The sequence below is a fragment of the Acinonyx jubatus genome, chromosome B2 (assembly GCF_027475565.1).
Source record: "Acinonyx jubatus isolate Ajub_Pintada_27869175 chromosome B2, VMU_Ajub_asm_v1.0, whole genome shotgun sequence".
NCBI lineage: Eukaryota > Metazoa > Chordata > Mammalia > Carnivora > Felidae > Acinonyx > Acinonyx jubatus.
In genome coordinates this window covers 147929752-147942510 of record NC_069385.1, presented here as the reverse complement: position 1 = coordinate 147942510, position 12759 = coordinate 147929752, and the positions used below count along the sequence as shown (strand labels likewise).

The window sequence follows — 12759 nt, the reverse complement described above, 5'->3', positions numbered from 1 at the left end:
CTAGGACCAAGTTCTTGGAATGCTGTATGTAAGAGTCAGGTAGGAAAAGAGCGCTCAACAAGACGTGGGGAAGGAATCCTAAGAAGTAAGGAGAGAACTGGGGATAAGATTTTAACGGGAGCCAAGGAATGAGAGAGAGGCATGCAAGTGATTGTCAACTCTACAAAATGCTTGGTAAAATGAAAGTTGCTAAGAAGAACTCTTGGTAAAACAGGAGTCTGAAGGGAGCCTTTACAGACAGTCACCTCTGCACCATGGCCAGCCTGCTGCTGGGAAGTCTTTGCCTTCCCCTGCCCTGCCCTCATCCAGCTGTGTGCTTCGGCCAGTGCTGTCACCTGATACAGATGCCCTGACCTGGCCAGGCTGACATGACCCGGCTCCTGGCTGCTTCTTCAAGGATTTTTGGATGTGGTGGAAAGGAAAGGATCAGGACACATCCTGGCTGTTGGTTTAAGCCCAGTCATAAACCTCGAGACCTTCTCTCTCACATAAAGATAGTTATTGTCCAGTAAAAGAGAATAAAGCTTGAAAGACACAAAACTAAACATTTTCAACACAAACAGGGAGGAGATGAGCAAACGAAGAAAACTTTAAAAGAAAAAAGAAAACTCCTGGGTTTTGAAAGTGAGAGATAATACTGGATTTTTGTCGTTGTGGTAGATGATTATTCAGAAGTATTTGCTGCCTCTTCCTGGGGTTAAAGATGATTACTCCCAGGGGCAAGGTTACTTCCTGGGGTACCATGATGACTCCCAGGGGCAAGGTTACTTCCTGGGGTACCATGATGACTCCCAGGGGCAAGATTACTTCCTGGGATACCATGATGACTCCCAGGGGCAAGATTACTTCCTGGGGTACAATGATGACTCCCTGGGGCAAGGTTACTTCCTGGGGTCAGTTGATTACTCCCCCTCCCCCCATCTTTAATTGCCTCATTCACTTCACCCTGGATAATGGAATGTGAGCAGAATCGACGGGTTACTTTTGAGCAGCAGCAAACAAACAATCCTTGATTTGGCCTTTTTTACTCCTCTGTCGAGAGAACATCAGTGCGTCAGGTAGAGGTGACCCCACCGCCCTGGGCTGGGTCACGATGGACAGAGGGCATGAGCAAGAACTAGACTGCTGCTCTTGTAGTCCCTAGGATTCCTGGGCTTCTGTGTTCCACAGCACTTGGAAAATGCTGTACTAACAATGTGGTTGGATGAGCGTCAGAAAAGGAGCTTAGGTCTTGACCCTGGTGTTTGCCTGAGTGAACCTGAACAAGTCCCTTACTTCATTGGTGTTGAATGTAAAATAGGGACAATAATGTGCTCAGCACCTTGGGGTTGCCTTCCGAGTTCAAGGGGGAAGTGCATTCATTCATTCATTCTCAAGTCAGCACCCAGTTTGGTTTGGGCTGCAGGAGTAGAACCCAGTGATTCATCTCTTACATACAACACCCCCGCGCTCATCCCAACAAGTGACCTCCTCGATGCCCATCCCTCATTGTCCCCACCCCCATCAACCTTCAGTTTGTTCTCTGTATGTAAGAGTCTCTTACGGTTTGCCTCCAAAAGGGGAAATAAATTTGAAAGCTTTCAGTAAATTGTAAAGTGCTATAGAAACGTAAGACATATCATTTTCACTTGAAGTCTGGACTCAGATACGCGGTCTGTGGCCTCATTTCAGCTCCTGGTGCAGCCACCGCAGGCCACACAAAGTGCCTGCATATGAATGAAACCAGCACGGAAAGTCCTGTTTCTCCAAACAAAACACAAGGTGGGCCCGGGGGGGGGGGGGGGGGGGGGGGGGGGCAAGAGGTAAATTAAAAGGTACTTATCGAAACAAGTATTTTGTTTGGCTCCGTGGCTTAGCTGGTTAAAGCGCCTGTCTTGTAAACAGGAGATCCTGGGTTCGAATCCCAGCGGGGCCTGGCTCCAGCCTTTTAGCTGAGGAGGGGGCGCGCGGCGCTGGGGGCCACCTCCTGGGGTTGAGTCCACCCTTAAGAACAAGAAAGAGCTACCACCAGTTTTGAGGATTTTCTGGAACAAAGGTTTTTCTGACTCGGGCAGAGATTCGATAAACCGGGAACCGGTGATTGACGATTAAAAGCGGGGCGTCTTCGGGGCTATGCTGGCGCATCCGCTTGGACAAAAGAGCGCGCTGAGCATGCTGCAGAGGTCGTGAGGACGCGGCTCCTCCCCCCCCGGGGCCGCCGCACACACGCGGTTTGGCTGCGTTGTGCGCATGAGCCGGTTTCTCGGCCGCGTTTGTGGAATGGATACACGAGGCTTGAATGAGTGAGGAATGGAGTCTCAGGGCGTCCTCCCCTATTTCCTACCCGGTCCGAGGAAAGTCTCTCCCCTCTACCGCCCCTCCCTTCCCCCCCTTGTCTCCTGGTGTCCTCCCCCCCCCCCCCCCGCCCACACCCCTCCCCCAGCCCTCCTACTGTCCTCCTAGTGTCCTTCCCCCACCCACAACTCCATCCACGCCCCTCGCCTAGCCCTCTGCCCTGGGATGGAGGCCTTTAGTCTCGGCCTGGGTCCCCCAGGGGGCCGGGAGCGGGGGTGAGGGGAGAGCATGAGAGCGCAAGGTCAGCTGAGGGGGGGTACCCGCACCCCTCCTCCCAAAAGTCGCAAGAACAATATTGTAGTAACAACATATTTCGGTTTTTAATCTCCCAATGTAAGGGTGAATGAAAAGCAGCAAATCAGAATACTTACTCCAGTATGATTTTATTTCCGTGCGTTTAGAAACACAAAACTATTGTGTGTGGGTGCGCATGTATTTAGTCAAGCAGAAAACATGAGCGAAAAGATGGGCAACCATTACGGGGTACTGGCTACTTCTGCAGAATGCGACGGGGCCGCGTCCTCATTTCCCATTTCTTCCACAGACTTCCACTGCAGCGTGAGGGTCTCCGCGGCAGTATAAGCAGGGGTTCCTGGTACAGTGTTTCCCGTAGAAACCCCAAGGCTTTTTCAACATTTACTTACTTACTTACTTAACTTACCAGAAGACCGAGTTTTTGGCCTGTAAGGAAGTATCTCCTCTCAAGTACGAGAAGATTGGACACCTGTTGACAAAAAGACTCAGTGACTGTCCTTAACTTGCTCCGGTCACTGACAGCTTTGGGACAGAGGAGCACAGTCGTCGACTGGGAAGGTGGGATTGTCCACTCCCAATTGGCAGGTCTCACCCATGGCCAGCTTGAAGGAAGGGCACACTGGGGACAACGTGAATTTCGAATGTATTGCACTCCATCTTGCCACTGCCTGTCACTACTGATGCCAACTGACAAAAATATTTTAAACCTAAAGATAAACTCTTTTTAGAAATAAGTTTGTTGATAGTTATGGTGTGAGCCTGTATACAGACATAACTTCAACTGGTCTGAAAACGGGGTGTGCGTGAATATAGGCACAGTTCTGCTGAACCTGGAATGGACGTGGTCACTGAAAAATATACGTGTCGATGGCACATTCCCTTCTCTCTATGAATTGACGATACTCCACATGCTCTGAGCTCAATGACCTGGGCAGCCGATATAATACTTTTGGGTTAATTAAGAAAATATGGAGCATCAATTTTTCCAGCATCCCCCTGCCCCCGGCATTGATTTTGAGCACCATGCGTGGACTAGAAGAAGAAAGCGTAATACTTGGGTGTTACCAACTGGCTGTCTGGGTAGCATCCAAGCTGCTGTGATGTCAAAGGCACCGTATAGGTCTCTGAAGCTGTGGCCTGATCTTGGAGGAAGCAGTCTGAGGAAAAGATGTCAGATAAACCACAAGTGCCTAAGAACAAAACTTGTGATAGCTTTATCTACGTCATCAATGAGAGTATCCATACTTATATATTAAAAGATAGAGGGATACTTGGGTGGCTCCATCGGTTGAGCGTCTGAACTTCAGCTCAGGTCATGAACTCATAGTTCGTTGGTTTGAGCCCCACCTCAGGCTCTGTGCTGACAGCTCAGAGCCTGGAACCTGCATTCGGACTCTGTGTCTCCCTCTCTCTCTGCCCCGCCCCCACCCATGCTCTGTCTCTCTCTCTCTCCTTCAAAAATAAATAAACATTAAAGTGATGTGTGATATATCTTAATTTCTATGTATTTTATTATATATGAATAAGATAATTTTAAACAGTAATAGATAGTGACATGTAGGCTTTAAATGTTACCCTTTAAAATATTATTAATCTTATCAAGCATATTTTAAGACTGAGTTTTTACTACTTTGATTTTAACACCAATTTGAATGTTATGAAGAACAAGTGATTTGCATATTGACAACAGTACGTGAGGAAAAAAATGTGCTGAAGAAGTACTCTTTTTAAAATTAAGACTATTTTTCATGGGGTCCCTGGGTGGCTCAATCCGTTGGTTGCCTGACTTTGGCTCAGGTCATGATCTTGCGGTCCGTGAGTTCGGGCTCCGCGTCAGGCTCTGTGCTGACATGCTCAGAGCCTGGAGCCTGCTTCGGATCCTGTGTCTTTCTCTCTCTCTGCCCCTCTCTTGCTAGTTCTCTGTCTCTCAAAACTGAATAAAAACATTTTTTACAGGGGCGCCTGGGTGGCTCCGTCAGTTAAGCGGCCGACTTCGGCTCAGGTCATGATTTCGCCATCCGTGAATTCGAGCCCCGCATCGGGCTCTGGGCTGATAGCTCAGAGCCTGGGGCCTGTTTCGGATTCTGTGTCTCCCTCTCTCTGCCCCTCCCCCGTTCATGCTCTGTCTCTCTCTGTCTCAAAAATAAATAAACATTTAAAAAAAACACATTTTTTACAAAATTAAAATTGAGACTATTTTTTTTTTACAACCAGTTCAAGTTCCCAGGAAAATTGAAGGAAGCTACAGAGATTCCCCATAAGATGCAAAGCCTCCCCACCTGGGTGATACATTTGTTATTACTCAAAGTTCATCATTTACATTGCAATTCACTCTTGGACATTCTATGGGTTTGGACGAATATGACATGTGTCCATCATTATGGTGCCCTACAGAATGATGGCACTGCCCCCAAAATTCCTGGTCCTTCCCGTAGCCATCTGTCCACTCTACCGTGAAACCATGGCGGCCACTGAACTCTTTCCTGACTCCATAGGTTTTGCCTCTTCCAGAGTGTTGTGTCATCCGAATCATACAGCACACAGACTTTTTCTTTTTCTTCTATTTTTATTTTTGAGAGAGAGACAGAATGCGAGTGGGTTTGGGTTGGGGCAGAGAGAGAGGGAGACACATAGCACAGGGAAACATAGGGACACATAGGGAGAATCTCAAGCAGGCTCCAGACTCTGAGATAGCAGCACAGAGCCCGCCACGGGGCTCGAACTCATGAGCCATGAGATCATGACCTGAGCCGAAGTCCGACGCTCAACCGACGGAGCCACCCAGGTGCCCCAGTACACAGACTTTTAAGATTGACTTCTTTCACTTAGTAACGACACTTAAGGTTTTTTAATGTCTTTTCATGGCTTGATAGATCGTTGCTTTTTATCTCTGAATAACACTCCATTGTCTGGATGAACCACAGTTAGTTTTTCCAATCACCTACTGAAGGACATCTTGATTGCTTCCAAGTTTGGGAAATTATGAGTCAAGTTGCTATCAACACCTGTCTGCAGCTTTTTGTGTGCACATAAGTTTTCAACTCCTTTGGGTAAATAAAATGAGTGTGATCGCTAGATCATGCGGTGAGAGTATGTTTACTCTTGTCAGAATCCAACAAAGTGTCTTCTGAAGTGGCTGTGCCATCTTGCGTTCCCACCAGGGATGAATGAGTGTTCTTGTGGCTCCACATCCACGCCAGCATCTGGTGTTGTCAGTGTCCTGGATTTGGATCCTGCTAATTGGTATATAGTAGTAGCTCGTTGCCGCCTTAATTTGCATTTACACAATGATGTATTATGTGGAGCATCTTTTCTATGCTAATTTTCCATCTGAATATCTCCTTAGTGAGGTGTCTTTTCTTTCATTTATTTTTTATTAATTTTTAAAAGGTTTTAATGTTTATGTATTTTGGAGAGATAGAGAGAGAGAGACAGCGTGAGTGGGGGAGGGACAGAAAGAGAGGGAGGCACAGAATCTGAAGCAGGCTCCAGGCTCTGAGTTGTCAGCACGGAGCCCCACGTGGGGCTCAAACCCACGAACCGAGACTGACTGAGCCAGCCAGGCCGCCCCTCTTTGATCTATTTTTAAACAGTTTTTCTTTTGTTTTTGAGTTTTAAGGGCCCTTTGTATATTTTGAGTATCAGTTCTTTATCAGATATGTATTTTTAAAATTTTTTCCACTCTATAACTTGTCTTCTCATTCTCTCAACATTGTTTTTTGCAAAGTGAAAGATTTTAATTTTAATAAAATCCAGCTTATCAATTATTTCTTTTGTGGATCATGCATTTGGTGTCATATCTAAAAAGTTACTGCCAGACCTAAGGTCATCCGTTATCTTCTAGGGGGGTTGTAGTTTTGCATTTTACATTTGGGTCTGTGATTCATTTGGGGTCATTTTTGTTAAGGGTGTGAAGTCTGTGTCTAGATCACATTTCATGTGGATGTCCAGCTGCTCTAACAGCATCTGTCTTTGCTCCATTGAATTGCATTCGCTCCTCCGCCACAAATCAGTTGACTTTATTTGTGCGTGTCTATTTCTAGACTCCGTTCTGTTCCATTGGTCTGTCTGTCTATCCTGATGACTGCAGCACGCCGTCTGGATGACTGTGGCTTTGCAGAAAGTTTGAGGTCAGCAGCGTCAGCCCTCTCTTTGCTCTTCTCCAACACTGTGTTGGCTATTCTGGGTCTTTTGCCTCTGCATATAAACTTTAGAATCGTTTTATCGACATCCACAGAATAACTTGCTGGGATTTTGACTGAGATTGCACTGAATCTATAGATGAAGTTGGGAAGATCTGGCATCTTGATAATATTGACTGTTCCTGTCCATGAACATGAACTATTTCCCCATTTAACCAACTTTCCTTTGATTTCATTCATTAGAGTGTTGCAATTATCCTTGTATAGGTCTTTACATATTTATATTTCTTTTTTGGGGTGCTAAAAATGTTGTGTTTTTAGTTTCAGATTCCACTTTCATTGCTGGCATATAGGAGAGCAATTTACTTTCGTAAATTAATCTTGTATCTTTGACCTTACTAGCATCACTTATTCATTCCAGAGGGTTTTCCTCTTATTTTTTGTTTGTGAATTCTTCTGGATTTTCTACACAGATGGTCATGTCATCTGAGAACAAAGGCAGCTTTATTTCTCCTTCCCAATCTGTATACCTTTTATTTGCTTTACTTGTCTTATTGCATTAGCAAGGACTTCTAATACAATGTTGAGAAGGAGTAGTGAGGACATCCCTGCCTTGTACCTGATCTTCATGGCGAAGCTTCCTCTTTCTTACCACAAGTGTGATGTTAACTGTAGGTTTCTTGGATATATTCCTTATAAGGGTGAGAAAGTTCCCCTCTATTCATAGTTTACTGAGAATGGGTGTTGTATTTTGTCAAAGGCTTCCCTCTTTTTCTGCCCTTTGTGGTTTTAATTGAGCATTTTATATGATTCCATTTTTCTCTCCTTTCTTAGCATATTGACTATGCTTCTTTTTGTTTACAAACTTGTTTTTAGTGGTTGCCCCAGAGTTTGCAATATATATTTACAGCTAATGTCCATTTTCAAATAATGCAATACTTGTCATGAGTAACGTGAATACCTTATAATAACAAAACATTCCTGGTACCCTCCTCATGTCCCTTGTATCATTTCTGCCATTCACTTATCAATAAGCAAACATAAGCATATATATATACATGAGATATGTAAAGGAGCATACATAAGTGAATACATTGTTGCTATTGTTATTTTGAACCAAACAGTTGTTTGTTAGATTAAGAATAAGAAAAACAAAAGTTTTTATTTTACCTTGACGTGTTCCTTCTTGAATGCTCTCCCTTTTCTAGTGTAGATCTGAGTTTCTGACCTATATTGTTATTCTTCTTCTCTTTAAAAAAAAACTCCTTTAACAATTCTTGCAAAACAGGTCTACTGGCCACAAATTTGTTTACTTTTTGTTTATCTGAGAATGTCTTCATTTCCCCTTCACTTTTGAAGAATAAGTTTGTAGATTACAGAATTCTAGTTTGGTGAGGTTTTTTTCTCTCAGCATGTTAAGTATTTCTTGTTTGTATAGTTTCTGAGGGGAAATCGGATAGAATTCTTATCTTTGTTCCTCTGTCGATAAGATGCATTTTCCTCTGACTTCTTTCAGAATTTTTTATTTTCCCTTCCTTCCTTCCTTCCTTCCTTCCTTCCTTCCTTCCTTCTTTCTGTAGTTTTAAGATGATATGTGTAGAGGGATGCCTAGGTGGCTCAGTCGGTTGAGCCTTGACTTCAGCTCAGGTCATGATCTTATGGTCCCTGAGTTTGAGCCCAGTGTGAGGCTCTGTGCTAACACCTCAGAAACTGGAGCCTGCTTCGGATTCTGTGTCCCCTCTTTCTCTTATGCTGTCTCTCTCTCTCTCTCTCTCTCTCAAAAATAAACATTACAATTTTGTTTAAAAAAGATAAGATGTGTAGGTATAGTGTTTTTTTCTGCTGTTGTTGTTTATTTTGGTTTGATTTTAGGTGGTGGGGTTTTTGTCTGCTTGTTTGGGGTTTTTTTGTGTTTTCTTGTTTTTTTGTGGGTTTGGGGGTGTGGTTTTTTTTGGTTTGTTTTGGGGGAGGGCATTTTTTACGCTTGGTGCTCTCTGGGTCTGTGATTTGGTGTCTGAAATTAATTTGGGAGGAATTCTCAGTCATTATTATATCAAAAATGTCTCCCATTACTTTCTCTTTCTCCTTTCCTGTATTTCCATCATGCATATGTTACACCGTTTGTAGTCGTGCCTCAGTGCTTGGAGGTTCTGGTCTGGTTTTTGTTTGTTTAGTCATTGTTCTGTTTGCTCTTTGGTATGAAGGAGAAAAAGACGTTAACATTTCTCTGTCCTCAACCTTGACCACAATTGCCACAAGTTCTTTTTGAAAGACTTTTAGCAATTTCACTAAAATGCTCATCTACTTAACTATGTTACTTATGTTAAGAATTCTGTGCCACCAAGCCAATTACCTCAAACTGAATTCCCTTTGGTCTTTCTGAACGACCAATTTTTATCTGAGAAAGTAATTGCTTTAATGACACAAAGTGCACAAGAATATTGGCAGCAGTAGATTGAAACTGATGTCCTCAAAGAGACTGGAGTGTAACCCGGAACGTGGGGTCCTTTAGCCCTCTACCGTGTCGGAGACGTGCACGCAAGAAGTAGTTTTACTTCTAAAAGATGCAAGAGTGTATTTTGTAAGAACGCAGAGTTGACAACCTAATCCTCACATCCCCCACTATAAATACTGGTCAGGGACTTCAATTCTTTCAAACTGGGGCATTTAATTGAAATATGCATTTGGATTGTCCGCTCAATTCCTACCTATGCAAGGTCACTTCCCCATCCTTCCAAATCAACTGCCACCTAAGCAGCTTTCTCAGCTCTTACTATGGGCCAGCTTCCAGCTCAGACTGCTGCTGTGAGCTCTGTTGCCTGTGCTGTGTGCTCTGAGACACCACCACGGCAGGGACTGGGCCCTCAGAGGAACAATCACTGTAGTGAGAGGATCCATCCTCGAGGGAGTGAGTAGAAATTCCAGTGCCCTCAGCAACACTGGCATTCCCACGGTGTGGAAATCAAGTCCCGGGTTTAACAGTTGCTTTGCTGGGCTGTGGAAGGTTGTCGCTCGTCTACCTTTTTGTCTAGTTTGTCCTGTTTCATCCTCGTCCCTTTTCAACTTGTCCATTGCTCCTTTATGTAATTACAGAAGGATGCAAATCACACGTGCTGCTTGCAGCAGTATTTGTAGCGAAGCTCAACATTCCTGTAGTGACCCAGCAAGCCCACTCCCAAGTACATACCTGTCCTGCCGTCATTCAGCTGAAAGCAAGTGGTCTCCCCCACCCCCTGCATTTGGTTTAAATCACAAGACTAATAATGCTATATGTGCACCAGGAAGCTACGAAAATGTTTACTCACATTATGAGGCTTTCTGGGGAGAGCAGACAAGGCTCCCAGGCAGGTCCAAAAATGGCTTGAGAGAGCAGGAGGGGTGGAGCTGGGCAAAGGTTCCCGAGTGGCAGCCGGGGCTAGTGTGGTTTGACCTTCCCACTGGAGCCAAGAGAGGGAGCTTCTGCACTTTCTTATGAGCTGGTTTAGATGTGAGGGAGTGATGGGTCTTGAAAGCGATCAGCAAACTTCAGCAACAGTCAAACTCCTACCTACAATACCCAAGAGGAATTTGTGCACAGGTCCACCCACAAACACATTTACAAGAGTGTCCTTAATAGCCCTGTTCATGATATCCCCAAACTGGAAACAACCCAAACGTCCATCATGAACAGAACGGACCAATAAATTGTGACATATTCATGCAATTCAACAAAAAATAACATTGTTAGCTGCAACAACAGGAGAAGCCAGGCATAAAAGAGCACATCCTGTATAATTCTACTTACATAAGTGATTAAAATGTGCAATACTGAAAAGTGATGTCAGAAGTTAAGAGAGTGGTGACCCTTATGAAGAGAGTGGTTACGAGGTGCATGAGGAGAGCTTCTGGTGAGGTTCTATTTCTTGACATAGCCCAAGGGACAAAATTGAGTTCTGGGTTTCATTTGATGGAAATAGTGGCAATAAATTGGAACAAAAGATCTGGGTGAAGATTCAGAGATATGTTCTCTTTGTAAACATTCAGTGATCTGTATACATGTATGTTGTTGTGGTTTTTTTGGATTAAGCAATTTATTTAGCTCACAATAATATTAAGAATCAGATAATCTGACTTCAGTGTCTATGCTCTTAATTGGTACACTACTCTGGTAACATGAATATAAAAAACATATTACATGTAATTTACCACTTCTTAAAATTATCTATTTTTTAAATTTATATCCAAGTTTGTTAACATATAGTGCAACAATTATTGCAGGAGTAGATGCCTTAGTACCCCTTCCCCATTTAGCCCATCCCCCTCCCACAAGCCCTCCCGGAACCCTCAGTTTGTTCTCCATATTTAGGAGTCTCTTCTGTTTTGTCCCCCTCCCTGTTTTTATATTATTTTTGTTTCCTTTCCCTCATGTTCATCTGTTTTGTCTCTTAAAATCCTCATATGAGTGAAGTCATATGATTTTTGTCTTTCTCTGGCTGACTAATTTCGCTTAGCATAATACCCTCCAGTTCCATCCACCTAGTTGCAAATGGCAACATTTTATTCTTTTTTATTGCTGAGTAATACTCCATTGTATATATATATACCACATCTTCTTTATCCATTCATCCATCGATGGACCTTTGGACTCTTTCCATACTTTGGCTATGTTGATAGTGCTGCTATAAACATGGGGGTTCATGTGTCCCTTTGAAACAGCACACCTGTATCCCTTGGATAAATCCCTAGTAGTGCAATTGCTGGGTCATAGGGTAGTTCTATTTTTAGCTTTTTGAGGAACCTCCATACTGTTTTCCAGAGTGGCTGCCCCAGTTTGCATTCTCACCAGCAGTGCAAAAGAGATCCTCTCTCTCCGCATCCTCGCCAACATCTGTCGTTGCCTGAGTTGTTAATGTTAGCCATTCTGACAGGTGTAAGGTGGTATCTCCTTGTGGTTTTGATTTGTATTTCCCTGATGAGTGATGTTGAGCATTTTTTCCTGTGTCGGTCGGCCATCTGGATGTCTTCCTTGGAGAAGTGTCTATTCATGTCTTTTGCCCATTTCTTCACTGGATTATTTGTTTTTTGGGTATTGAGTTTGATAAGTTCTTTATAGATTTTGGATACTAACCCTTTCTCTGATATGTCATTTGCAAATATCTTCTCCCATTCTGTCGGTTGCCTTTTAGTTTTGCTGATTGTTTCCTTTGCTGTGCAGAAGCTTTTTATTTTGATGAGGTCCCAATAGTTCATTTTTGCTTTTGTTTCCCTTGCCTCTGGAGACATGTTGAGTAAGAAGTTGCTGCAGCCAGGATCAAAGAGGTTTTTACATGTATGTTTGAGCACTTTGCCACATGCTTTTTATACTTCAATTAAAAAAGAAAAGCCACTAATTAAGAAACAATATTTCCATTTTATCTCTCTCTCTCACTCTGAAATAACCAGTATAATAATACTTGTGATAATCATTCTCTTGCTTTTATATACTACTACACATGTATCCATAAAAAAATAGATTATTTAGTATGTTTAGTTTGTAGTTTCTATACATGAAACCATGCTATATTTGTTTTGGGGTATTTCCTTATTACTGAAATATTATCATGTGACTATCTTGTTTTGTGTGGTATCTAGATTTTTATTTGTTGCATGCAATTGCTTTTGTAAATTTTTATAGCTATCAGGAAAATGTGTTAAAATTCTTTTGCTAGTTATAATAGTTTATTTTTGTTTGTTTAGTTGATCTTTTACACAAGCACACAATCTGTTAAAAAAAAGGGGGGGGGGAGAGACTTTGTTTCTTCCTTTCTAGCCATTACACCTTTTTAATTTACATGCTTTTTCTGTTTGTACTAAGGTGCACATAACTTTTTTCTTTTAATTTCTGGATGTGCTGAATCATAAAAACTTCTTTTAATGCTAGATTGACTTTCAATTTTTGGTATAAACCCACACTTGTCACAATTTTTAAGCACTGTTGGATCTAGTTTGCTTTTTTTTTTTTTCTTTAAGGGATATTTGCCTTTACATCCATGAATGAGATTCGCCAATA

General features: G+C 42.8%; 1 non-coding gene across 1 annotated transcript; it reads left to right on the top strand.

Moving 5' to 3' along the window:
- Positions 1–1841: 1841 nt before the first annotated feature.
- TRNAT-UGU (transfer RNA threonine (anticodon UGU)) lies at positions 1842–1915 on the top strand. Its single transcript has one exon. It is a non-coding gene; the product is annotated as a tRNA-Thr (tRNA).
- The last annotated feature ends 10844 nt before the right edge of the window (positions 1916–12759 follow it).